We start from the raw sequence: 24,583 nt of genomic DNA on the forward strand, positions 1-24,583 counted from the left end.
TTCTACTGAGACATCCATAATTTATAGACAGAGGGTTCAAACAAGCGTGTGTGTGTGTGTGTGTGTGTGTGTGTGTGTGTGTGTGTGTGTGTGTGTGAGAGAAGCTTTGTTTTTTTATGTGGCACTAGAATGCTTCTGATTTGCGTGACCTCAGAGATTCTGCATACGTGGAGGCATAAAGCACTATACCTCTGAAAGCATATATTTTTATTTTACAATAAATTTTTCTCATGTTGAAAAAAAAATAATGTTAGTGATATTATGGTACCATAATATAACAAAGTCTATCTACATGTATAAACCAAAACTGCTTATTTTGGTGGGGTTATTGTCTCCCAGGGGAAAGTCACCCATTTAAAACTACGAGCAGGAAAACTGGGAACACTCTCCTCCAGTTACTTCACACAGGACTGGGACTCAGGTCGGTGTGGTCCTGTTTTGGAGCCAAACCTTGGACAGAGGATTGATCCATAAAATGAAAAACGACATGACCACCCACCAACTGTCAGAGAGGCCCATCAGCACGATGTGGATCACAGGTGAAGACCTTACAGTAGCTGTCCAATCAGCGGCTGCCAAAAAAGGCTTTATAGTGAACTGTCGAGTGAGCTTGTGAGTGCAATACTTCGGGTGCTTGTTTAAAATTGACAAGCAGAGTTGTGCAGAATCTGAAGTGATACAGACTTTGTACCAGTCTATTTTAGTGACGCGAGTGCTGAGCCTGTTGGAAAATATGGATTTAGATTTCTACCTTCATCTTTGGCCACAAACTAGTGTGATAACAGATTAAGGAACTGACCTCCCAGCCCATTGTTCCTTCAGTGGGCTGGTTTCAGTCATTATGCAAATGTACTGTTTATAGGATTGGGGAAACCTGCAGTCAGCTGAGACTGCAGAAGTCACTTGGACGAGTGACCAAACGTTTGTCCCACTGAAAACGCTACGTCCAGATGAACGGAATCAACTTTTGGAGATTTACTTACCTGGATGATTGAGCATCCATCAAGACGTGATAATGGATACGAGCGGCAGGATGCGTTTCCTCTAAAGGGTGTTTGGGCTCAGCCTTAGAGGGTGAATCACTCAGTCATTCGGGAGAAGCAGAGCTGCTGCTACCCTGCAGTGATGTGAGTACGTCTGGGCATCTTTCTGCGTTGCCTCCAGCTTTCCTCCCGGGTGAGATGTTTCAGGCATGTCTAATCAGGAGGAGACGGCAGGGCAAACCCGGGACACTGGAGAGATTATGTCTTTCAGTAACTCTTCCCCTAGGAAGAGTTGAATATCCGTGGCTGGGGAGAGAGAGCTCTGGGCATTTCTGTGTAGACTGCTGCTGAATGTTTTCCTTTTGTGACAAATACAAATGGAAGAAATTGTATCACAGCGTTGGTTTATTCAATGCCATATTGATGTGCAGTTACTCCAGCTTTTTAAAAATCTGTTTCAAAGAAAAATGTGCGTTATTTTGGTAATGACCTTGTTGTATTTAGCAATTAAATTTCATTCAGCCACCTTATCAGTGGCCTCAAAAGAGCTCCGCTTGTTCAATTCAGACACCCAAAGTCCTTGTTGGCATTGTGCTAAAGGAGTTTTCTAAGCAGGAGATCAAAAGAGACTCTCCTCGTCTCCTATGCAGAGTTATTGGCTCTTCTGTCACTTGTTCCTAGCAGCGCTTTAAATCTTTTCTGCATTTGCAATCCTGAAGTTTTGGTCTAAAAGCCAAAAAGCAGACGCCTCGTACAGCCAAGAGCTTATTGTTAAATCCGTTGGTGTTAATCCCGTCATTAGCCTGATTTACTAACGGTTCATCACTTGTTCCTTCTTTCCTAGAATGGAGGAAACCTCTGGCTCGTGTTATAGCGTCTCATTAAATTAATAACGGCTGTGTTTGTGTCTGTGTGAGCTAGATTCTCCCTGTGAGACTGTGCTGAGCTCGAGCGAATCATTGTGCTGTTCTAAAAGGTCTCGTGTGTGTGTGTGTGTGTGTGTGTGTGTGTGTGTGTGTGTGTGTGTGTGTGTGTGTGTGTACGTGTGATTTTTGCCCATCAATTTTGGCTGTTTTCACTACGTAGCGCCTGTAGGCCTTCTTCTGCCCCTCTCTATGCATTTGCTCAGTGGGTGTTTTTGCATTATGTAACAGCTGGAATTACATTAATAATAACTCTCATTTGCATGTCAGACCCTACAATGTAGAAAAGCAAACACCCATTTTAAAGCATAGCTTCTGCACAGAAATTGTAAATAAATCTATTTTTAATCGATCCCTAATCCACTTTAAATATGTGGCAATCTTTGTGTGAAAATGTTGATTTTCATATTTACCAGTTAATGAAACTGTTTATATAACTGAACACAGGGGAGCTACTCACACTCTGTTAGAAGTGCAGAGGGAAGGTTTCGCCTATCACAGCTGTCACAGGGTGAGAGGTGGGTAAAACCTTGATACCCAGTGCATCACAGGGCCAACATAGGGAAACAACTTTTCGCTACTATGATAGTCAGTCTGTGTCAGTGTTGCTGTCATATGTGCAGCTGGATTCTGGCTTTCTTGGATTGAGCCCTGTGGACTTGGTGTGTGCCCGCTTTAGGATCCGTTTTCTCTCAGATTAACATCTAAACTCTTCACTTTGTCTCAATGCCACAACTCAGCCTGCACCCATGTGTTTTAAATTTGGTATTCATTCCTAGAAGACTGAACTTTTAAATGTTTACATTTTGTTTTATGAATAACTTATTCAGTGATTATCTACTGTACACATCAGTGTACATCAGTGTCTCTGCCTGATTTCTAGGGTGATATGACCAAAATCTCGCCCGATATCAGCCATTTCTCATCCTGATAACGATGTATATCACAAAACGGTGCATTTTCAGGGAATTCTGTGAATCTTGGGCAGCTCGACTTGTGTGAAGTGTTTTCAGCTGGGCGTCGTGTGGAGTCGATGCATGAAACTATATATTTTTAGATATGATAAGTTTGTAATGGTTGCTATTTTCTTTGTGAGTGTTTATTACACGGCGTGCTGCGGGGAAAAGCCTGTTCTAACGTTTGAGTCTAAGGTTTATTTTGAGCACCTGACGGCTCTTTGTTGCTTCTCATCCTTGAACTCTCTCCATACTCTTTCACGTGATTCTTGCGTAGGTGGTAGAAGATGTTTGCGGTGCTTGAGTCTGAGATGGGGACCAGTTTGCACCATAATTTGCATTTTCCATAACCAAACCATTTCCATGCTGCAGAGGTTGCCCCTTATTTAGGGATAAGGTTCTCGATTTGTTTTGACTGGTCCTTCTGTTTGGAGCTAGCTGGTTCTGCCTCATCTTGACTGGCCATGCTGGTAATCTCTGTGTCCCGATGAAATAACAGTTTTGCGACACCACGAAACAAACAAAAGTGTATAATTTGAAACGATAGATGTTTTCATTCTGTTATCCAATATATTGCGTCATATCGCACAGCCCTACTGACTTCTGTGTTATCCTGCTACGTATTGTAATATTCTAACTTGCTATTATGAAATGACATCTATTTGCATTTCAAAATGGGTAAAATAGTTCTTGTAGTTTGTTTCATACACATGGTTATAATCTAACCTACTAAGACACCTTTTTTTATTTCATAGTGACGGTGAAAGCATGGCCTCAGATATCTTGCAGACTCACGGGGCTTTTATTTAGTCTCAATCCAAGTGCTGGTCTTTCTATCACCACGTCGCCTCAGCCCATACAGGTGTGATATTTGAAGGCTTAGTATTTATAGATGTGACGGGATTTTGAGTAGAATTGATATTTAAATAAAGCTTTTTACATTTTAAAATGTTGTGCTTGAGTAGACCGCACGCAGTTGCAGTGATTAAGCGAAGCAGAAAACAGACTAAGTCATGATTTTGTAGTTGCTCTAAATTAGTTGGCAGAGACCTTTAAACGTCTTTGCTGTCCTTCACAAACGCCAGATTAAGTTGAATATTTGTGCTGTTTATGTATTCATTTCACAGGAATCACAGAGTTTTTCAAATGTTAGATAAAACCATTTGTAGCCTGCAGCTGTTCTGGACTGATTGCTGAAACGGTTAAACCCTTTCTTCATTGACTTGTCTACTTACCACCAGGATCTTCCAATCCAGGTTAATTGATTCTTCCCAACCTAGCTGTCACTCTGTCTTCATCCATTCATCACTTACTTGCCGGTCTGCACTGCACTCTCTTATTCAGCTCTAAGTGCAGATTTGGATCATGTTCTCGGGGCCCGGCTGAAAAGAAACTGTACTGTCAACTATATTTGCTCTGCATCAGAGCCAGCAGGCTGCTGTGGAGCACGAGGAGGGTTCATGACTTAATTTTGCTGTCTCTGAGATAAGGGAGGTTTATTTAGTGAAGGGGAATACAATGAAAATGAGATCGCTTAAACTTAAGGATTTAACTGCAGCTATCAACAGGAGGAGAGGTGCAGAGATGGTAGGTTATTTTAGAACCAGAGGTGTGGCGACGTGAGATAAGACTACCTGCTGAGTCAGACCTGTATGGTCTGATGGTTACAGATTCTTTTTCTTCTTCTTCTTCGCTTATTCTGCAGTGACTGTCCATCCACACATCCATCGCTTCATTCACTCTGCGGTAAAAGTCTATCTGGTAATTTTATCACCCCATTTATTCTGATTCTCTACTCACTGACTGCAGCCAAGTTGGTTGGCTTGCACAGCTGTGCTTCATCAGCAGCAGGCCATCTGTAACACCTTTGCTCTGGAGAAAGAATTCTGCATCTTTTCTCTGAAACGGATACGAGTGATGTCATTTCAAGTCTGATTACAGCTTTTTTTTTTTTTTTTATTTTTCAGTCCAGCTTTGAAAAGTAAATAATTTCATTTGTCTGATACATATTCTTCAGCTCGAGGATGCTCTCGAAAATCAAGTCTTGTTCTCAGCTGCGTTTCATGTAGCAGAGAGTATTGAAATGCTTTATGCAGCAGCGGTAATTCTTCTTTGCTTCAAATGTCATGTTTGTTTCTGCTGATCTGGCACCCGCAGTCGCCTTTGTGATTACGGGCTCGTCAACTGTGGAACATGCTTTATTTTTTATCACCCCACCGTTAAACCTTTGTATTAGTACCTGGCAAATATAGCATTTATGCTAAACCCTGTGCTGTTTTAATTGCTTCTCACCATAAAGGATTTTGTAATGTTTAACTATGTGAAATTCACCAACACCAGTGTTCTGAATATGAGTCATTGCAAACTTTTCTCTTTTATATTTAGATGATGCAGAATGAGTTCATTGTATCCATTCAAAACAAATGAGAGGAGCAGAAAGCCGTTGAGTCATCTAAGCAAAGAATGGCCAAAATAAAGTGTGAGGAGCTGTGAAACATTTGAAATGTTCTTTTCTTTAAAAAGAACACGTTTATATGTAGTGTGGGTGTCAGTGTTCAGGTACATGTGCATATGTCTGATTGCATGCATGGGTGTGTGTGTGATATCGATCTCATGCTGCGAGCGCCTGCAGGTGTTGCTGGGAGTGTCTCATTAGCTGCTGGGAGACTGTTGTGAAAGACCGGGACAAGCAGCTGGCTGCTTGTTAGAGAACAACAGGAACACAGACAGACATTTTCCCATTATTTCACATGACATTTAAGTGACTTGAATGTAATTTCTAAAGACACAGCCACATCGTCACCATTAACCATAGACTAACCTTAAACATTTAAAGATTGTCTTTAAAGATGATGCTGGCTAAACAGTTTTGTGGTCCCGCAATATAATTATTACAACCCATGAACATACACGGAGATACAAACATGGAAAACATCTGCAACAAAGACGTTCACTGGGCACGCACACACACACACACACACACACACACACACACACACACACACACACACACACACACACACAGCACTAGATAATCAGAGTCCAAATAATTAACATGGATCACTTATTGAGCTTTTAAATTCACTCTTTAATCCCGCTGCCTGATGGCAAAGACAGTAGCTGACATCCCTGTGTGTGTGTGTGTGTGTGTGTGTGTGTGTGTGTGTGTGTGTGTGTGTGTGTGTGTAATTGGGAAATTGAATTCGACTCATACATCAAAGCGGCGACCATCTGTCTGGCAGGGACTGTTTGTTTTTAAATGGAGTTTATTAGATTTTTATTGTTTTAATTTGGAAGCTGTTAAAGAGAGGTTTATTTAAAGATCTGTTTATTGGGGTTTGTATCAGTTTTGTGTCAATATTTGTGTAGCTCAATAAAATGAAACTGGGGTTTTGTAAAGGATGTAATATATTATGGAGTTAATTATATTTTCATAAGTTTTACAGCTTTTCCTCTTGATAAAGAGCTACATTCATTACATTTCTATCATGCAGAAAAACAACACTGTTGTAACTGCACTTCTTTTGTCTTATATTAAACTTGTAACCAAAAGGGGAGTTTCACTGGTCTGACCCACGTTACATTAAAGTGGGCTGTACATGTCAAACGATGGAAAATGAGTTTCACATCTCTGGATGAGAGGAATCGGCGACTATTCTCGACTTCTATGCAACCAAACTTCTTTTTGCAGCCAAGCGAGTTAGTAGTTCGTCCCTGCTGGCCTTTATAAAGAATGCAGGTTTAAGGCACTCCCAGATGATGAAATGTGTTAGCCTGCTTCCTTATACTCGTTTCTCAAAGATGAAGCAGAGTGTTAGTCACATTCAGTCACCATCCCAGCAGATCAGCTGATCTTAATCCCAACTCACATCAGCTGATCCCTCAAAGCACAGACACCCTTCTATGGCCAGTCTAAAGTATGGCATGCTTTTAAAGCCGCTTTAGTCCGCCTACAGTTGCACATCTGCACGTTGCTTTACAAACCACCTCCACCTCAGACCGTCCTTTTCATGCTGCGTCTGTCTGTTCTGTGCTGCTCTCCATCAGCCAAATATAAGTTACTGCAGACGATTATTGCACAGCTCTTTTCACCACGGTGGTCCTGAATGAGTAACAGTAGAGGTACAGCGGCCACCTGTCAATGAGAAGCTGTCGAAATTAATTTTCAAATGTTAAACTCAAATGTGGCTGGGCAGCTCCATCACCCACACCAAAGTGCAGAGCACTCACGACTCTAAAGCTCTGCTCCTCATCAGCTGCTCACAGTATTAAATTGAGCTCTGTTCCAGTTTTCAATTTTGTCCAGTTTTTGTGGTGTGAAACATTTGTTCATTTTGTAAATATTCAGACTGAAACCAGTTCAGCATGAAACTGGAACACAGAGTTACTGTGAACGTCCTCACAACAGATCAACAAGTGCCAGGCGGAGCTTCTTCACTGTCCACAGCCTCTGTATGAACTCCACACGTCCTTCCAGGCGGCTCTCCTTCTGCACCGTCTCTGCCTGTGCTCACTGCAGGAGGCAGTAAGGAAACACTTTTTTTAAGTTTGCAGAGACACTTTCAAAGAAGCTCTTCTCAGGGTTGTTACTGAGTCACTGCTCTCTGGTCTTTGATGAAGTCCGGTGTGGGCTGCAGTGCGTAGGTTGCTTGCCCTAATTATGTTTCAATCACAGGTTTAAGAGCCTTGGTAACACACTTTTCAAATACTTATGATTTTTTTTTAAAAGGTTTTCTGTAGAAAAGCATGAGAGCATTTTAAAGTGGAGGCGGCTCTCCTTTCTGAATGCTGTTTGTTTTTAGTATCTCAGTGCACAGCAGCATCTCTTTTATCTATTCAAGCTCTTCTGAAGTGCTCGCATCGCAGAATTGCCACCCATGCATGTTTTTAAATGAAATACCACAAACTGGGTAGACTTGAACCTCTTTCTGTAACAACGTAGCAGGCATGCTTATCAGAATCAGTGCAATCGGTTCAGCTGTGCCTTAAACAGTCAACATGTTTTTCTTTTACGGCTCTGCTGTAGAGGATCTTTCACTCTTTCAAAAAAGTGTTTGGGCTGCATCTGGATAATATCGGAAGATCACCATGCTGTGTGTGCTGGCTCAGGCTGTGTAACACTGGAGACATGAGTTGCATCATGCAACATCCTTGCTGGTGTTGTTGCTGAGACGACACTGAGAAGTGTCTCACTAATGCCACTCAGGCTGAGGACTGCACTTAAGACACTGAGAGAACTCTGCATATTAATAGCAGAGACAACAAACAGATGCAGTCTCTGTTGTTCACTGCTACAACACAGCCTGCTGATGCTTTGTCTCCCTTCATTGGCACCACATTAGGGAGCATGAATCACTGATATGAATCACTGAGCTCTAATCAGGGCAGTCAGTGTGACAGTTAACCCCAGCTGAGTCAGCGTAGCCTGAGGTAAAAGGATGGACGTTTGATTTCCAACTGATTTATTTGTGGCAGTGATTCGCAGAACCCCCGGGTTGCTCACCCTGCTGGTCTTATGAGCAGTCCTGACAAGCAACAAAATCTTTGAACTGCTGGTTAAGATTTAAAATGACTTTCTTAAGTTTAAAGTTGCATGCAGGGCTGCTACCTCAGTGTTTGATTTGATTACCAGTTGGAGGAAACTAGAGCTGACTGTAAGTGCCATTATACAGCGAATGCACTGCGAGAAATCAACAAGAAGTTCTGAATTTTTCGTACCCCCCCCAACTTGACATAAAGCCCTGATGAGCTGGCCCCAATGTGTCTAAACAAGGAAAGGAAGAAACTGAATTCTGGATTGGTCCAGTTCTCAAGACAAGGCAGCAGCAGGGAAAATTTCATGGTTTGATCCTGGAGCTGAAGTTGCATCATGAACACTTTCGTACATATTTCTGGATGTCAGCTCTCACTGGGACCACATCTGAGGAGGCAGAAAAATCATTTCAGAGAGCCGATGGTCACAGAGCAGTGCAGCTGTGTGTCTGAGGTAAAATAACAATATTTGACTGTTTCCTTATAATTATTCATTACTAGTGCGCATTTTGAGCTTCGAATGCACTTGTTGCCAAATGCAGTAATCCCATTGGTCAGATCTGTTTATTCATCTAAAACACTGACGTTGGTTTGAAAACAAAATGCTGACAACAGCTATACTGAGAACAGATGAGTCCAAAAAAAAATTTTTAATGCACGAAATAATTATACAATTTTTACGTGTCTGGTGGATAAAGGCCTTAATGCTTGTGTGAGTTTATACTTTAATAAAATCTGCTTTTCTAACTCGATATGGTGAGGCAGCTTTACGAATGGTTGCAGACCTATCTCACTCTACCGTCGAGCTCACTGAAACCTCATATTGTCATCTTTCAGTACAGCTCCTTATCAGCAACAAACTAGCAACAACTTAGCAGCTTTGCAACAATGTTGCCAGATTGTTGCGTCAGTATTTCGGCTCTCTGACGTGGCTACCATCGTTCAAGCCACCTGAGCGTGTCCCCCATGAACAGCTATCAGCAGTGCTTTGCCTTGAGTCTCGTGGCTTAATGCTTTGGCTTCATGTGAAGTTGGATAAAATCAATAAAACAATATCTGTTTGCTATTTCTGTGCCGCCAGTGGGACATCAAACAGCCGCCCACATACTAATAAAAATGGTCTTTAGGCAAAAAATGTCAACCTTCTGTGGATGCAGCTGGTGACCAAATTTCATTGTAATGACTGAGGCACCATCTGGGATCGCTGCAGTCAGGTGCCTGAGCTAGGCTGTCGCTATTTGTACTCTCATATCTCACAGACATAGACAAAAGTGTTTGGACCTTGTTTTTAAAAGTTAGTCATTACACTTTTAAAATCTATATAAAATATTAAACATCTGCTCTCATTGTACTCATATTAAAACCTGCATTAGCATATCTGTTCATTCTGACTTGCAACAACCTCATATGTTCAGTGCTGCTCCTGCACCTGAGCAGATGCAGGTCTTCATGCATGCACGCATTTCCATTTTCCATTCCCATTATTAGCTTTATCTTTTTCTCCTTCCTCATCTTCATTGGCTATTGTAGTGCTGTAGCTTCTTCTACAATAGCATGTTTTAGCTCAGGGGCACTCCAGCAGTGTTCATGATTACGCTACTGCGACTGAAGCATAACATTGGATGCAAGAATCATAACCACCTATTGCTGCTACTGTTGCACAAACAGCGGCGACAGAGACACATCCACGTGAGCAGCCCAGGGCCAGTGTGATCGTCATACAACCTAAAAACCTCTAGTGCATGCACATACACAGGGAAATCACAAACAAGGAGAAAAGGAGAGTAAATAGATGTATTATTCATACTGCAATTACTTTATCTTCAAAATAATGCAGAGTCATTTAGTAACCAGTGAGAAATGAAAATAATAAACAGGGATGCTCCAGCTCTGAGGAGGGAGAAGAATGTTTTGTTCCTATTGGTTGTTATATTTTACTGTTTTTTCTTCTTTAAACATACTAAAAAATTTTTAATTCAGCCGCTACACCAATTATATACAGAAGCCTCTCGCATAATATTAAAGGCTTTGAGGCAAAAATTAAAATGCTGATTATGTGAGGGAAGTTTGAATACATGAAAAATCAGCTGAGGAAGGATGTTTCGTGTGTGTTTGTGTGTGTGGTGGTGGCGGGGTGGAGTTCTTCCTGCCAGAGTTGTGTGGGTGTGTTTTTCTGTCTGGATGTGTGTGTGTGTGTGGTGACCCGTAAGTGTGAGGGTGAGCGGTGCATGGAGCTACAACATCCTGATGAACACAGCACCAGCTGAGAGACCACCTGGATTATACAAACCTACCTGACCCCTTGCGTACACACACACACACACACACACACACACACACACACACACACACACACACACACACACACACACACAGAGTGTTTCTCTCAGGTGAATGGAGGAAGTAAGGAAGGATTAAAAAACAGGTCCTGGACAGGTGGTGAAGGGTGTTGGTTTGAGAGGAAAAAGGATAATAAGAAGACTTTCTGAATTTGTGCTCACATTCATGTTTCAGAATGATTTCTTATATCCTTCAAAATGTTCAGTTTTATTTTTACCAGTGTAGTTTTAAAGCATTTTTCATTACCTGTTATTAGAAGTTCTGGTAATATGAATTGTAATAATAATAATAATAATGGATTGGATTTATATAGTGCTTTTCAAGGCACCCAAAGCGCTAACACCAAACTGATGGTCAGATTGTCTAAGATGACTGAGAGGCTGTTTTATGTCTTTGCAAATTGTCGTTTTGGTTTTTGGGTTTGTTTGTTTTTTTTGTAGAAATGAGCCAGTTGACACAGCTTCTCAATGTGACTTTTGGAAAGTGATGGCGGCATTTTTCACTAATTGAAAAACAAATTAATGAGAACTTCAACTTCCACATTAGTATTAGGGTTTCCAAACTACATGAGAACAGAAGCCTACATGACTAGACAGAGTCAGTGTGTTTATTTTTATTTTATTATTCATGGGTCTGTGGATGTTGCAGACTGCGTGGTGTTAAAGGTGGACTGAGAGCAAGCCATGTATTGATTGATGGCGAATGATCCAAAAAAGACAAAACATAAGGTTCAAAAACGGAAACTAAACTCTATAAACTACTGAAAAACAAAACTTGGAACCACAGAGACTAAAAACAACAAAAACAAAAACACCTACATATATACTGTACACACCTGTACATGGGTATATGTATACATAAAGACCCATTTACAAATAGCTGAACACAATCCATATACCCTGTGCACACCGCAGCATAGTCATAGTTATTTGCGCACAATTTGATACTTTGTGTTTTAATCTCTTATCACCAAACATTATAGTAAGAAAACAGCTTTAATGACTAGTTAACAGAGATCCACTTTACCTTAAATGCTAAACTGTTTGTTTCTGTCGACTATGCAAGTTATAGAAAACAGTGTAGGATTCATCTTCTTTTTGCCTAATTTACATAAAGCTTTACAGACTCAGATTGGTTGTGAGGAAATCAGGGTAGCCTGGTTTTGTATTTGATGATTAAAGTTATTTGCAGTTGTTTGTTTGTTCGTTTTTACTTTACTGATTTATTTAATTTTTAAGATGTAGTTAACTGTTAATTGTTAGAGGCTAGTTTTCTAGCCTCTACAATTTCTTGTAATGCAAGAAATTGTATCCTTGTTAGCGGAATAAGAAATGACATGCATGGTGCTGGAGCATGAGCAGACAGCACATCTGTACTGCATTGTGAAAGGCCAACTCTGCAGTGTTTTCTCCCCGCTCCTCAGAATGAATCTCTTCCTCTCACAGTTTATTGTGTTGTTTTCTCTTTTTCACACCAGTGCTCAACAAATTTCATTTAATTTATTTCCACAGCCGTGGTGTTTTCTCATCCTCTTCCTCTAATATTACATGCCATTTCCCTAGAGCACCTTTTTTATTTTTCTGCCTGCACTTGGAAAATGCATTTCACTTGTTCTTCTGTTTTACCACTCCTCATCAGAGTGTCTCGCACAGGCCTTTAAAATCATTTATTATACCCGTCGGTTTTTCTTTGACACATGCATATAGTTGTTCCTGCATTATTATTTTGGTATGCATCATGATAGTTGACAGCATACTTTCCCATTTCTCACTTTGAGTCTTGAACCTTTTGATCTCTTGCCTACCATCTGTTTAAGCATGAAGGCCTAAATAATGCATTCATTAAAAAAAGGAAAAGGCTGCCGCCATTGGTCAGTGGAGGTGGTCAGAGCTGAGAGGATGTAACAAGAGCAGGTCCATCAATTCTCTTATTATTGGTGGTTTTCCTGCAATTTTCAGCCTCTACTGGGAAAGCAGTAATAGCCAGATTAAATAGGTAATCCCATTGTTTTGCTTCCCTGCTTTACAATAACAATAAAGCGAACCAATCAATCAAGCCTGGAGGGGCCCAGAGATGACGCAGCATTGTCATTCAGGTTCAGGTTAACAGCTGCAATTCAAAATGAGAACACCTATCATTGTCATAAATGGCTGCTTTGCCTTGGGTAGTGATTGCATATATGAAACTGAATTTGTGGGCTCCACTTGAGGCAGATTTTCTGAGCTTTTTTTCCATCTTTTTCCAACATGCTGCAACAATCACTTTCAACTGAAATCAATTCCTTCACTCTGGAGCTACCTCCATCTTGCCTGCAGTGTGGTGCAGCTTTCCATGACAATCCTGGGAGGGCGATAAAAGAGAACACGCTGAAAAACCACGCCAGAGGTATTTTTTCAGTCACTGCTTCACGCTTTATAACCTTCACCTTAACCTATTACCTCACTGTCAGACTCTGCTGTGTGTGTGTGTGTGTGAGCACTTTTTAACAGACAGTATACCACTCTGAACGGTAATATTACCTTTAAATAAACAAGCTTTTTCTTTGCCCTTTCAATTTAAATTGAATTTAAACGTGGTGGTTAGAAAGCAGACACATTACTTGGTAAATGCTAAATCACCCATGACTCATTAAATCACTTAGGCTACTTTCACACTGCAGGCTAAAGCGCATCAAATCCAATTTTTTTTTTTTTTACACTATGCGACCCATATCCGATCATGGTATGACAGTGTGAACGGCACAAATCCGATATTTTCAAACCCAATCTGGGTCACTTTTGTATGTTGTCCTGAATCCGATACATATCTGATGTTTTAGAAAGCGACTGCTGTTTGAACGGTCATGTCGCATTAAATCCGCTAATTATCAGCGCCCGCGAAGACATCGTGAACGCTTCCTGGCCATCCAGTGTAGATGTTAGTGAAGCTGTTGGGAAGACAATGTGAACATTTTATTTGTACTGTATAATCTGCAGATTCTGACAGAAATCTGCAGCTATCCTTTGAAGCACCGCTCCTCTAAAACAGCAATAAGGATCATTATTAGGTTATTTACATTATTATGTCAATAACAAAATAACTTAAAGCAAAAATTGGGAAACGTAAAGTCCGAAGTCTTTATATTAAGGGCCATCAGTCAAACAATATTGTTTGCTCTGGGTCTAAACAGAGCCCGTTGTGTGTGGCGTCTTCTTTTGCACATGCGGGCCGCTTTGAGCGTTCACACTAGAGCGCTTTTGCTGTCACATTTTATTTGTAGTGTGAACAAGCAGACAAAAAATCGGATTTGATCAAAAAATCTGAATTGAGCATTAAGACCTGCAGTGTGAACGTAGCCATAATGGCACCAGCAGGCACACACACACCTTGCTTGGAGCCAGAATATTGTAAAATCAATGTTAATTCTCAGCTAAAGTCAGTCCATGAGCTGCATGTGTCAGCACTCATTGTGGAGTTATTCAGTCATTAAACACACATCCTTGCGAAGGTCCGTAAAAAAACCTATTAAACTCATTTTCTTGTTGTGCCATGAGGCAACAACAGCAGGGAAGATAACAAGTGTGTAAGTTTACAGATAAAAGGCTTTTCCAGGTCTTACACTACCAGCATCAACACCTTGTGTTTCTCATTTTGGAAAGTGTCCTCTACAAACAGGACTTTGTCGCATTAGGTTTTCATAGTTACACACAAGATGTCCTTTGGCCAAAACCCGGCATGGCAGGCTCTATTGATCTCTGAGCAATAATGGACCCAGTGTATCATCCAGGAGACTGTGGTATTGTGTTTTTCAAACAGCTTCAATATTTTTCCCCTTTCTTCTGTTTCGGCTTTCACTTGCTTTAGAATTACGCACCTGGTTAGGAAAAGATCAGAGTTTATTTGCCCCTTTATGGATCTCACCCAATTCCCTAATCAACCCAGTATCACAGCAAAACATGTATTAGACACATCAGTCCAACGTGTCCATTTGTTGCTTTGCCTCTGCAAAACGTGGAAGCGACGCACAAAAGGACATGTAATGCATAACTGAGACACAATGCATTGTGACTGCAAGAGCAATTAAAAAGTTCAGAGACTCTGTAAAAGTGGCTGATTTCCTCTTGAAGATGATCTTCTCCCAACTCGTCGTGAACACAACAGCTGGCTCCACGGCTACAGCCCTACATTTGGGATGAAGCTCTAAAAGTGGACTGTCAGGTCAGGAGTATAACTAGGAGCATGCACAACATTCCTGTAGAGGTTAAACTGGCAGTATGGAGTTCCACTGTGATGTGTCTGAGGGAGAAAATTTAGAGAAACCAACATTAATTTGTGCCAATTTGCCAAAAGAGAAAGTGAGAGAGATTTTCCTTCCAGGGACTTTGTCAAGCCATCCAGTGTGCTTCACAGACGGGAAAGTACATAAGAACAGACACGCATTTCAATGATGCATTCTCAAAATGGTGTTCTGTAAACTCACCAGAGGTGCACAAGAAAAGTATCTTGAGGGGGAGATCTGCTAAAGTTCAACAGTTTCTTTTAAATAATCACACCTCATAAGATAAGATAACCTTTATTAGTCCCAGGCGTGGAAAAATTTGTTGGGTTAAGGCTGCCGACCTTTTCCAGCGCCATCTTACCCTTCCGACAATACACACATTACAGCATCACATGGGGAAGACAGGTCAGAGAGGTATAACAATGGAAAATGCTTCTTGTTCTTCGATAAGCCAGGTCTGAGCCAGCTCCAATCAGCCAGAACTCTGTTATCGTGATTCCAAATTGGTAGAAGTCGTTCACTGTCCTCCATCGAGAGTGTCACCAGACACCCGACGCAACCGACCATCGAGTATCCAGCAGCAACCATCTCCGCAGGACAATCAGGCTCTCCCAAGCCCAGGAGTTGTCAGTTTCATTAAGGGACCAGTTGATCAAATCCATGATTCTTCTTTAGGTTTTTAGAGAACAAGTCTGGGAGACTCTCTTAGGGTTAGAGAATAAGCGAGACTATACAAAAGATATGAGAAGCCAAGCAGGAAAGATAAGGGAGAGGGAGAAAGTGCGACCGCCTCCGTCAAGAGCCAAGAGAAGAAGCCACATAACACTGAAATCATTTTATTTACAAATCCAAGGGTAATTTCAGGGTTGATTAATTGGTTCCCTCTAGAAAGAGACAAAAGAATGTCAAGTAAGAAGAACATGGAATCAGGATCAAAGAGAAGGTGGAAGAGACAAATGAGAAAATAATGAGTTAAGAAGTGTCTTATTGTGAACGCACCTCAAGTTTCTGCTTGTGTAAGCACATTAGAGTCAAGATGTTCCTCAGCGAGGTGTTAAATGTACCTAGCTGAGTGTTGAAGTGCCTGCTATCAGCATGTTAAATGTGCTTCTGACATGATAGAGCTATCTGTTCCTTCTCCCAGGACATTTACCTGCAATGTTCCAGTGACTCACTCACACACAACCTGGGGATATTTCTGTGCACATTTGATATTGAAATCAAATCTACGTGCCCTGGGTGGTCCACCAGAGAGTATTAAGCATGTAAATTAAAACAAAATGACTTTCAGACTCATCTAATGTTATAACCAAGTTGGAAAATGACCATGAAATAGCTATTACTGACCTCTGTAGATGTGGACTCATTACTCTATAGACATTGAAGTGAAACATGTGTGTGACTTCGCCCTGCACCGTCTGCTTTAAGTTGCCTTTTTATAAATGTATAAACAAATATGACGATGTTGAACTATCAGTGTGAATCTGCCCCCTTTCATCCCCTTAAATGCTACTCAAATCTGCCGTGTGACTGTATGAAGACAAATCGGGAATATTTCCGTTTCTGTGCTCACTTGCATTTTATTCATCTCTAAGTACCCCTTGTCTCCAGAGTTTTTTGGGACACCAAACATCAGAGAGAATCCATGACAGCACTGTTGGAGCTAATTGGATTTATCCAAATGTAATTCAGTCATCGTGCCAAAATGTGTGCATAGGCTTTCAGCCGATGATGGGATGAAGCAGATGGTCATATTTCACTTGCCTCTAAACTTCTTTGTTTTCTTCTTTGTGTTTTAAAATTAGATTTTACCTCTAATCTTTTGATTGCAAATACGGGGAGCAGAAAGGGTCCTTTTGTGTTTTTTAGATTCTGTTAAACCTTTTCTGTATATCAGATATACAACTAAGAAGTTGGGAAGAAGTCAGTCTGGTAAAGCAGCCTGTTTCTGACGTCAGAGCAGCGTCTGACGGACCTGTAACTGTGACAAAATTAATGAACGCCTGTCAATATTATCTCATTCATTAGACCTTTTAGTGGCCCTGATAAGCTAATTTCCAGCTCCATTTTCTTTAGTCTTACACTCCAATAGCTTTGCGTACGTCACAGTTTCAAAAATATCCCTTATTCACCTCATACTGGACCTTGTACTACATTAGCGCTTCTCCCTTTAAAACATACTTTTTCTAATTAGCGACCACTCGCAAAGGGAAGAGCTGCTGGTGGGTGTGGCTTCATTCTCAGAGCCATTGGTTTTGTATATAAAACGCCAAAGTGCCTCAAATTTGCTTTCTTTCTAATAGACAGCAGGGGGCAGTTTTTTAAGTAGGTAACCAATGGATGACATCACAGTGGGTCCATGTTTTACATACAACATTTCAGTGAAATCCTGACCAACAGTTGAGATGACGAAGAGTAGAAGAAAATATCAGAACCAGAGAATTTAGAGCCTTTGGAGGTCAAAACTCTTATCTCAGAAATTACTTTCACATCTGCTGATCTCATTGTTTTTAAGTTTGGCCATGTGTAATATGACCATCCACCTATGTAAGGGGCTAAACTTGACAGGAATAAAGAAAAAGCATGACAGCTCTGCAGTGTAAAGGTGAAAGAAAACACAGTGAGGAGGTCGGGAGGTTCCTCTGCTGTTAGAATCAGCATAACTAACCTTCACAGAGTCAGTCGTCATTCTTCAGTTTGAATCTTTTTCAGAGATTTCACTCTGTATGCAGGGAATAAAAATTTCTGGTGCCATAAGACGGTAATGTGAGGTAGTTGGTTGTGAAAATGGCCTCGTAACCACTAAATGAATATGTTCTGCTCTTCAAATGGGAAAATGTTGTTGCATGCTGCAGCGAGCTGGTATTTGACTGCTCTGGTTTGGTTGTATAATTGACATCAGCGGGACGCTGTCAGCTGTTTGGAACCGGCATAAAGGCAAAACAATGCGATACGATACGACCCTGCTTCTCATTAAGACTCACATTAAACTTGTGTTTCTGTAATTATTAACCTCAGCATTGAATGGGCAGCATCAGCAATGAAAATAAAACATTATTTCCACTAATGTAAATGAAATGAAAGTCTCAATTTATATTAACAATTTGATCTTCTTCATCCTTCCATCACTCCTGACCTTCCTTGTTGAGCGAGCTCTGCTGTGAGCAGCTCTGTGCACCGTTTCAGCCTGTTGAGATTTCAGGTCTGGCCCTTAATCTGGAAAGCTCTTCGTTAGGGGACTGCAGCAGCACAGGTAACAGATCATTTGCGAAAACCAAAGATTTGCTCTTCACACTCTGAGTAATGAGGCGAACATGCACACACATAGATCAAGTACCCAGAGTATCGTCTGGCTGCCAGCGACCTAACCCTGACAACAAGCCAGATTTATAAGAATAATGATGTTTATGTGAAGACGTGGGAGCCCATTAGCTATGAAGCTGTCATCGCAAGCTAATATCCTCCTGTTTACCATGTGTGAGGATGTAGTAACTAGTTTATAGACTCATTTTTATGCATTGCGTTTTCTGGGTTCACTGACCGTTCAAAGTGATTATTTTTTCTTTTAATCACTTTTTATCTACATACTGTGGATTATCTCTCCATTGTCACCCCTTAAGTAGCTTTTTCATTTAATTATATTTGTGGTGATTAGCCCAAAATCACAATTAATAACGCACGGCACTCCATTTCGATCTAATGTGAGATTCTTACCAATTTCTGACAGCGAGGATTTGATTTGCCTAAACCAATCAGTACAGATCAAAGCATCAGCCCTAGTGTAACATAACTTTATGTCCGCAGTGATGCAAAGTTATTCCAACATTCATTTAACCAGGAAGTGAAACCCTCGACATTAAGGATATATTTTGCGAGCGGTGAGTGCATCAAGCAGCCAACAGTGCTTTGTACACATTGCTGTAATCTGACTGGCTTGGTGCTCGTGAGGTGGGAGGTTACAAACAAGCTAATGCTGAACACTTGTGTTCTCACTTGCACCTATCAGGTGATGTCTGGAGAAGCTTTGTTTTCACATAATAGCAGCTTTTCTATTTGCAAGATCATATATCTGCCATATGTACTTTGCAACATGAAAGGAGTGTAAAATTTAAAAAAAAGGCAGGAAGTGTGTGCACATGTGAGAAGACTCCAATTAAACAAAGCTAAATAACCTATTAAAAGTAATCAGAATTAGCACTTCCATAGTGTAGTGGCTTACCTAAACATCCCTGGTTCAATCTCTGGTGTTAAAAAACATGTGGCGCTGTCTGCTGTGATGACCTTTGTAAATAAGGGAGCTGCTGAAAGTAGCTTCACCTTTCACTTGTAATTCTCACTTTGCCTGCTTTACTTTGAATCCGTTAACATTTAAATGTTAACGGATTCAATCTGGGCTCTGACTGTCCACAGATGTTCTCACATCCTTACAAACTGGGAATGATTCTCCGTCCTTCAGCCTCTTTCATCACAGTATTTCTTGTCTGGTGCCTGCTGCGACTTGTAAATCACTTTCCAGACCTCCCCACCACCCACTGATCAACACATGCTGTTAAAGGGATTACTTGTCATCTTGAATTCTGGTCTTTTCTTTTTGCCTTAAGATTGTTATTGAATCAGAAATGTCTCGGTAGTTATTCTTAATTTGGTATATCCCTTAAAAGTAGTCCAACAACCCCTTTAATTAGGAACTTCTAAGAAGACAGTGATGGAGAAAACATCAGTCTCCCTTAGACTAAAATCTGCTGTCTCTCTCTATCACATCAGGTATACAGCCATCCAACCAGCTCTACTTCAGTTTACTCATTACTGTTTGTTTAACAGCAGTGTGAGTCTGGACCTGTAGGTTTGGTGCTAATAGGTTTCTGAATGACAAGAGTAGCAATATGTTCTAATGAGCCAAAATCCCAGAGTGATAATATTCACCAACCATTAGAGTTCCGAGTTGAACCTGTTATCTGCTCTTTACCTCTTCTTCTGTTGTCTTCTGCAAAGAACAACTCAGTGACAGAAGGTGAAGCAGACACAAATGTGGGCATCATGCTGAAATAATCCGTCTGACATTTTAATATCCGGTCTGCTGTAATGTGACATGTGTGCTGTGACTGGTTCAGTAGAGAGAAAAATGTTTGTAGAATGAGACGCTGTTGAATTGTTGAACTGAAGTTTCCTGCTGGTAGAAAAACAACATTTTTCACTTTAGAAAAGAAAGGAAGGCACAAACTGTAATTACAAATTAGCTCGTTTAGGTTGTAAACAACAAGGCCGATCTGCCTGCGAGTGACTCCAGAGACGTTTCATAGTAATAATTTCAGCAGCAGGGTGAATTTAGTCCCTGACTGGATTAGTTTGTGTCATTTTTGTGATGAGTTTGAGATGAATTTGTGAAGATGTAAATGTATTATGTATACCCCCCCCCCCTGCAAGCTGCTCGTTCTCGTTTCTTTAACTTCTTCACTTTTTATTAGTACATGAGGATCTGCCAGGCCCGGGAGCTGCCACCAGTCCCCATTGAGGCCTTCCCCAAACCGCAGCTGATTTCTTGATTAACTGAGAGCCATGCTAGGCTCAGGGAGACTCTGCTGACCGTCTGTCCCGCGGTCATGCAGGGACTTCATCAAGCTTGGTTGTCTGTTCTTTGTGTGTTTTGATTAAAGAATGTTAGCTACCGCTCACCGCTCGTCTGCAGGCTTTATTTAAATGGAAAACTTCCACAACAGGCATAAAAAGCTTTTTGCTAAAAAAAAAAGATTTAGAGCAGAAGTTTTTGGCACTGCATTTTAAAATGAAAACATATTACATTTATTTACAATTAAAGACACAGAGCAGAAAGTGTGTTACTGTTTTACATCCACAGACACACAAGAAAAGAAGCAGGCAACATGAGGTCAAGTTATGGCAATTTTATTTGTGCATTTCAGTTTTTAAAAAACAAACAAACGTCCCAAGAAGAAGGATGGGGAGAAAGAAAGGTGGAGAGAGGGGGAAGGAGGAAGAAACTATTGATGCTGCTGGGTCAGTTCTTTCTCAGCAGTCTGCTCCAGAATCCCCTCCTGTCCTCGGCTTGCTTTTCTTTTTCTTTTGCCTTCAGCTCTTTTAAGGTTTTGTTGAGCTGCTCCTCGGCATCTTTAAATTTTTCTTTCAGCTGCTGTTTGGCCAGTTTCCCTTTGTGTTTGAGGAGCTCTTTGGCTTCCTTTTTGTGCTTTTGCATTTCTTTCAGTGCGTCTTTGCAGTCTTTCTTGGTCACCGTCATTTCTTTCTTCAATACCTTCACCTCAATTTTCTCTTCTGCAAGTTCTTCTTGCACTTTCATCAGTTCCTTCTTCATGTTTTCAGTGTGACTCTTTGTATCTTCCATTTCTTTCTTTGCTTCCTGTATTTTCATTTTCTCTTCCTCCAACACTTTTTGAGCTTCTAACAATTCTTTCTTCAAATTTTCAATCTCATTTTCTGCCTCATGTTTACGTTTTTTCTCCTCTTCAAGTTGTTGCTTTACATGCAGTAATTCCTTTCTTAGTGTTTCAGCTTCAGCCGTTACATTTGCAGCTTCTTGAGTTGCCAACTGCATTTTTCTTTTTCCCTCTTCAAAAGCTTCCTGCACCTCCTGTAATTCCTGCATCACATTTCCTGCCTCCTTCTTTGCAGTTTGATATTTCTTTTTGGCTTCTTGTGCTGTGCTTTTCTCTTCCTCCAATGCTTTTTGAGCTTCTAACAGTTCTTTCTTTATGTTTTCATTCTCCTTTTCTGCCTGTTGTTTTCCCATTTTCTCTCCTTTAACTTTGAGACCCACATGCAGTAATTCCTGCAATACTACATCAGTTTCAAACTTTGAATCTTTAGCTTCTCCTCTTGATTTTTCTGCCTCTTCTTTTAATTTGATATTTTCAGCCTGTATCATTTGAAGTTCTTCTTGCAGGTTAATCAGCTGTACTGTATTGTGAGGTGAAGCACTCGCCGATCCTCTTCTCGTTCTCCCTCGATTCATTTTGGCCTTTTAAACAAAGGAGCCAACGTTTTGTAGAGGAGTGAAGGGAAGTTTTCGATGTTTTCTTCGTCAACTGTCGTTTGTCCTGCACAGAGATGCTGCTGTAGATGTGTCTCTAGCTGTGTCTGGATACAATGAAACATGCTGGAACTAAGTGCTTGTGTTGCACAGTTCTACTAAACATTCCATTTCATGCATGCTCCGCCCACATGGTCAGGAATGTCAGGTGCTGCATCGCCAAATGCTGCTCCCGTTGCCTAGCAATAACAGCTGTTTACTTTTTGGGGTCTGGTTCATTATTTAATAAAGAAAACATGTCCAAGTACTGGGTGCTGAGGCTCAGCGCATATTCTAGCCTGCTGTGTGGGTGGGCAGCTAGAAATCACTGGTGGGCAACATGAGTGAGGAGAAAACTGGAGCAGCCAAGCAGGGAGCTGCAGGTTGCTGGTTTGAGTCTCTGTTCAGATGCTGGTGTCTCCTCTCTCTGAGATGTCTGCAAACAGTCCCAGATAAAACAATAAGGACAATAAACAAACACGTGACTAAAATAATTATGACTCTGATGTGTTTCATGTGTAGCAGGATGGCCTCTATACAGCAGTCGCTGCAAGCATCCACATCGCCACACTCACTTTTCTTTAAGCAGGCGTGCTGGGCTCCTCCTAAGGAAAGTTTGAAACTTCATTTCCTTCATGCGGGTGAACTTTTTACCAAATATTTTCATCAAAGCTTCTCCATCACTGACAGGGATTGTTTGGATCTTCACACTCATCTCCACCAACCCTAAAAAATGAGTCTCACTTTGCTCATATAATGCCAGGAGTGTCTCCATATTCCACAAAAGTCTGTGCAAACATGTAACAGTATCCCATATTCATAGAAATATTATTGATATTATAACAAAAGCTGTCACCAACACAATTGTCCCAAGTGCTTTTTTTATTAGTTATTGCAAATGCTTGATTGCAGTTCTTGCTAGATGACAAAACCACTTATTAGGTTTAGAAGGAAATGACTTTTTCTACATGAGGTAAAGTTGGAGCTGTTTCCCCAAACTAAATGAAATCATCATTTAAAAAACTACAATCTGTATTTACTCTGAACATCTGTGTTAACATTTGAAATTGGAAACATGTAAGTGTAACAAACATGTTAAAACATAAGAAATCAGGAAGGGGCATGTATAGGAATTTCTTTTACTTATGTATTAATCACATTATTTTATTGTATGATACCTTGGTGCCACTGGATTTTAACATGTCTCACACTCATACAGTAAGACAAATGGTGGGGGTCTAGTAAGGAAGTTGGGGGAAGCAGACAACTCCACAGGAAGAGTCTTTTGTCTCTTTGAGGACTCTGGTAGGTAGCAAGGGAGTGTGAACCTTAAGCGATTTGCCTTTATCTCCTAAAAACATTAGCAAATCTAAAATGAGGACGTGGGCCCAGCTAATGAAATAAAACTGAATTGAAAGGCTTAACTTTTTGGAAGTCTTTTTGTAAAACATCGGTGCTGCAAAGATCAAACAAAGTTCCAGGACACAGGAAATGGATAAAAAATGTGTTTCCAAAAAAGATTAACATGGCTCATGGGCTAACCAAAACAAATATGGCAAAGTGAAAGTTATGGAACGTGTAGAAAATCTTCCATACATCTTGTTTTCAGCACCAATCAGTTTACCTTCTCTGGAATAGGGCTGTAAATCCTGGAGCCATTGCTTCTGCAGCTAAATTCCTGCATTTTTGGTTCTTAGTGTGTTACATTGGGATTGTTGCACAAACATGATGGTGGTTTCTTTAGAGAGCAGCAGAAAGAATCTGTGTTAGCTGCTTGCTGTGGCCTGTGAACCAGCATCTCATATTCGTGAAGGTGTCAGCCATGCTTCTCTTTATCGATTGCTGAAACGCGGCTCTGTTATTGCCCGGGATGCTACAATGTTTGTTTACTGCGGCGCTCCAGCTATTTTATCTGCCCTGTGACAGGAAGTGTGTGTTTTATGTGTGTAGTTTGTGTCCTTTATATAGGTTTATACCTGCTTCTTTTGTTTACTTTTGCACTCTATGGCATTATTATTTGTCCTAGAAGTGGGTGTGTGTGTGTGTGTGTGTGTGTGTGTGTGTGTGTGTGTGTGTGTGTGTGTGTGTGTGTGTGTGTGTGTGGGTGTGTGCGTGGGTGTGGGTGTGTTTGTGTATGTGTGTTTGGCACACTTATGCTGGCAGCATAATAACAAGACAGCGAAGACAAAATGTGGCTGACAGATAAAGAAAAAAACAAGATCACAACACATCAGATGCACTAACTGCATCACCTTCCTGCTAGTTGACTTTTCTTTTTCATTTGCCTGACTTACCCCCCCCCCACACACACACACACACACACACACACACACACACACACACACACACACACACACACACACACGCTCACTCTCTCTCTCTCTCTTAAACCTTTGTAGAGCTGCCTTTCTAAATCAGCACACAATCAGAGTAGATTACATCGAACAGTGAGGGCCATTAAGAAGTTTTTTTGTTTTGGTTAATTTGACTTGAACCAAAAGTGATGAATTCCAACAAAGAATAAACTCAGGAGTTTTGTAACATTGAAAAAT

General features: G+C 40.8%; 1 protein-coding gene across 12 annotated transcripts in view; it reads left to right on the top strand.

Moving 5' to 3' along the window:
- Positions 1 to 24,583, top strand: part of slc8a2b (solute carrier family 8 member 2b) — a 201,381-nt gene that overhangs the window by 29,560 nt on the left and 147,238 nt on the right. For 6 of the 12 annotated variants that reach the window (XM_040039715.1, XM_040039713.1, XM_040039714.1 and 3 more), the window contains exon 1: positions 11,068 to 13,119. The exons of 2 other annotated variants lie outside the window; for them this stretch is intronic. The gene's annotated coding sequence lies outside the window, so the exon portion shown is untranslated. Of the gene's footprint in view, positions 1 to 11,066; positions 13,120 to 24,583 lie in introns of those variants that run through there. 4 more of the 12 variants (XM_040039716.1, XM_040039720.1, XM_040039710.1 and 1 more) reach the window with 3 other exon arrangements.

Source organism: Simochromis diagramma, unplaced genomic scaffold, assembly GCF_900408965.1.
Source record: "Simochromis diagramma unplaced genomic scaffold, fSimDia1.1 OVJJ01000031.1, whole genome shotgun sequence".
Lineage (NCBI taxonomy): Eukaryota > Metazoa > Chordata > Actinopteri > Cichliformes > Cichlidae > Simochromis > Simochromis diagramma.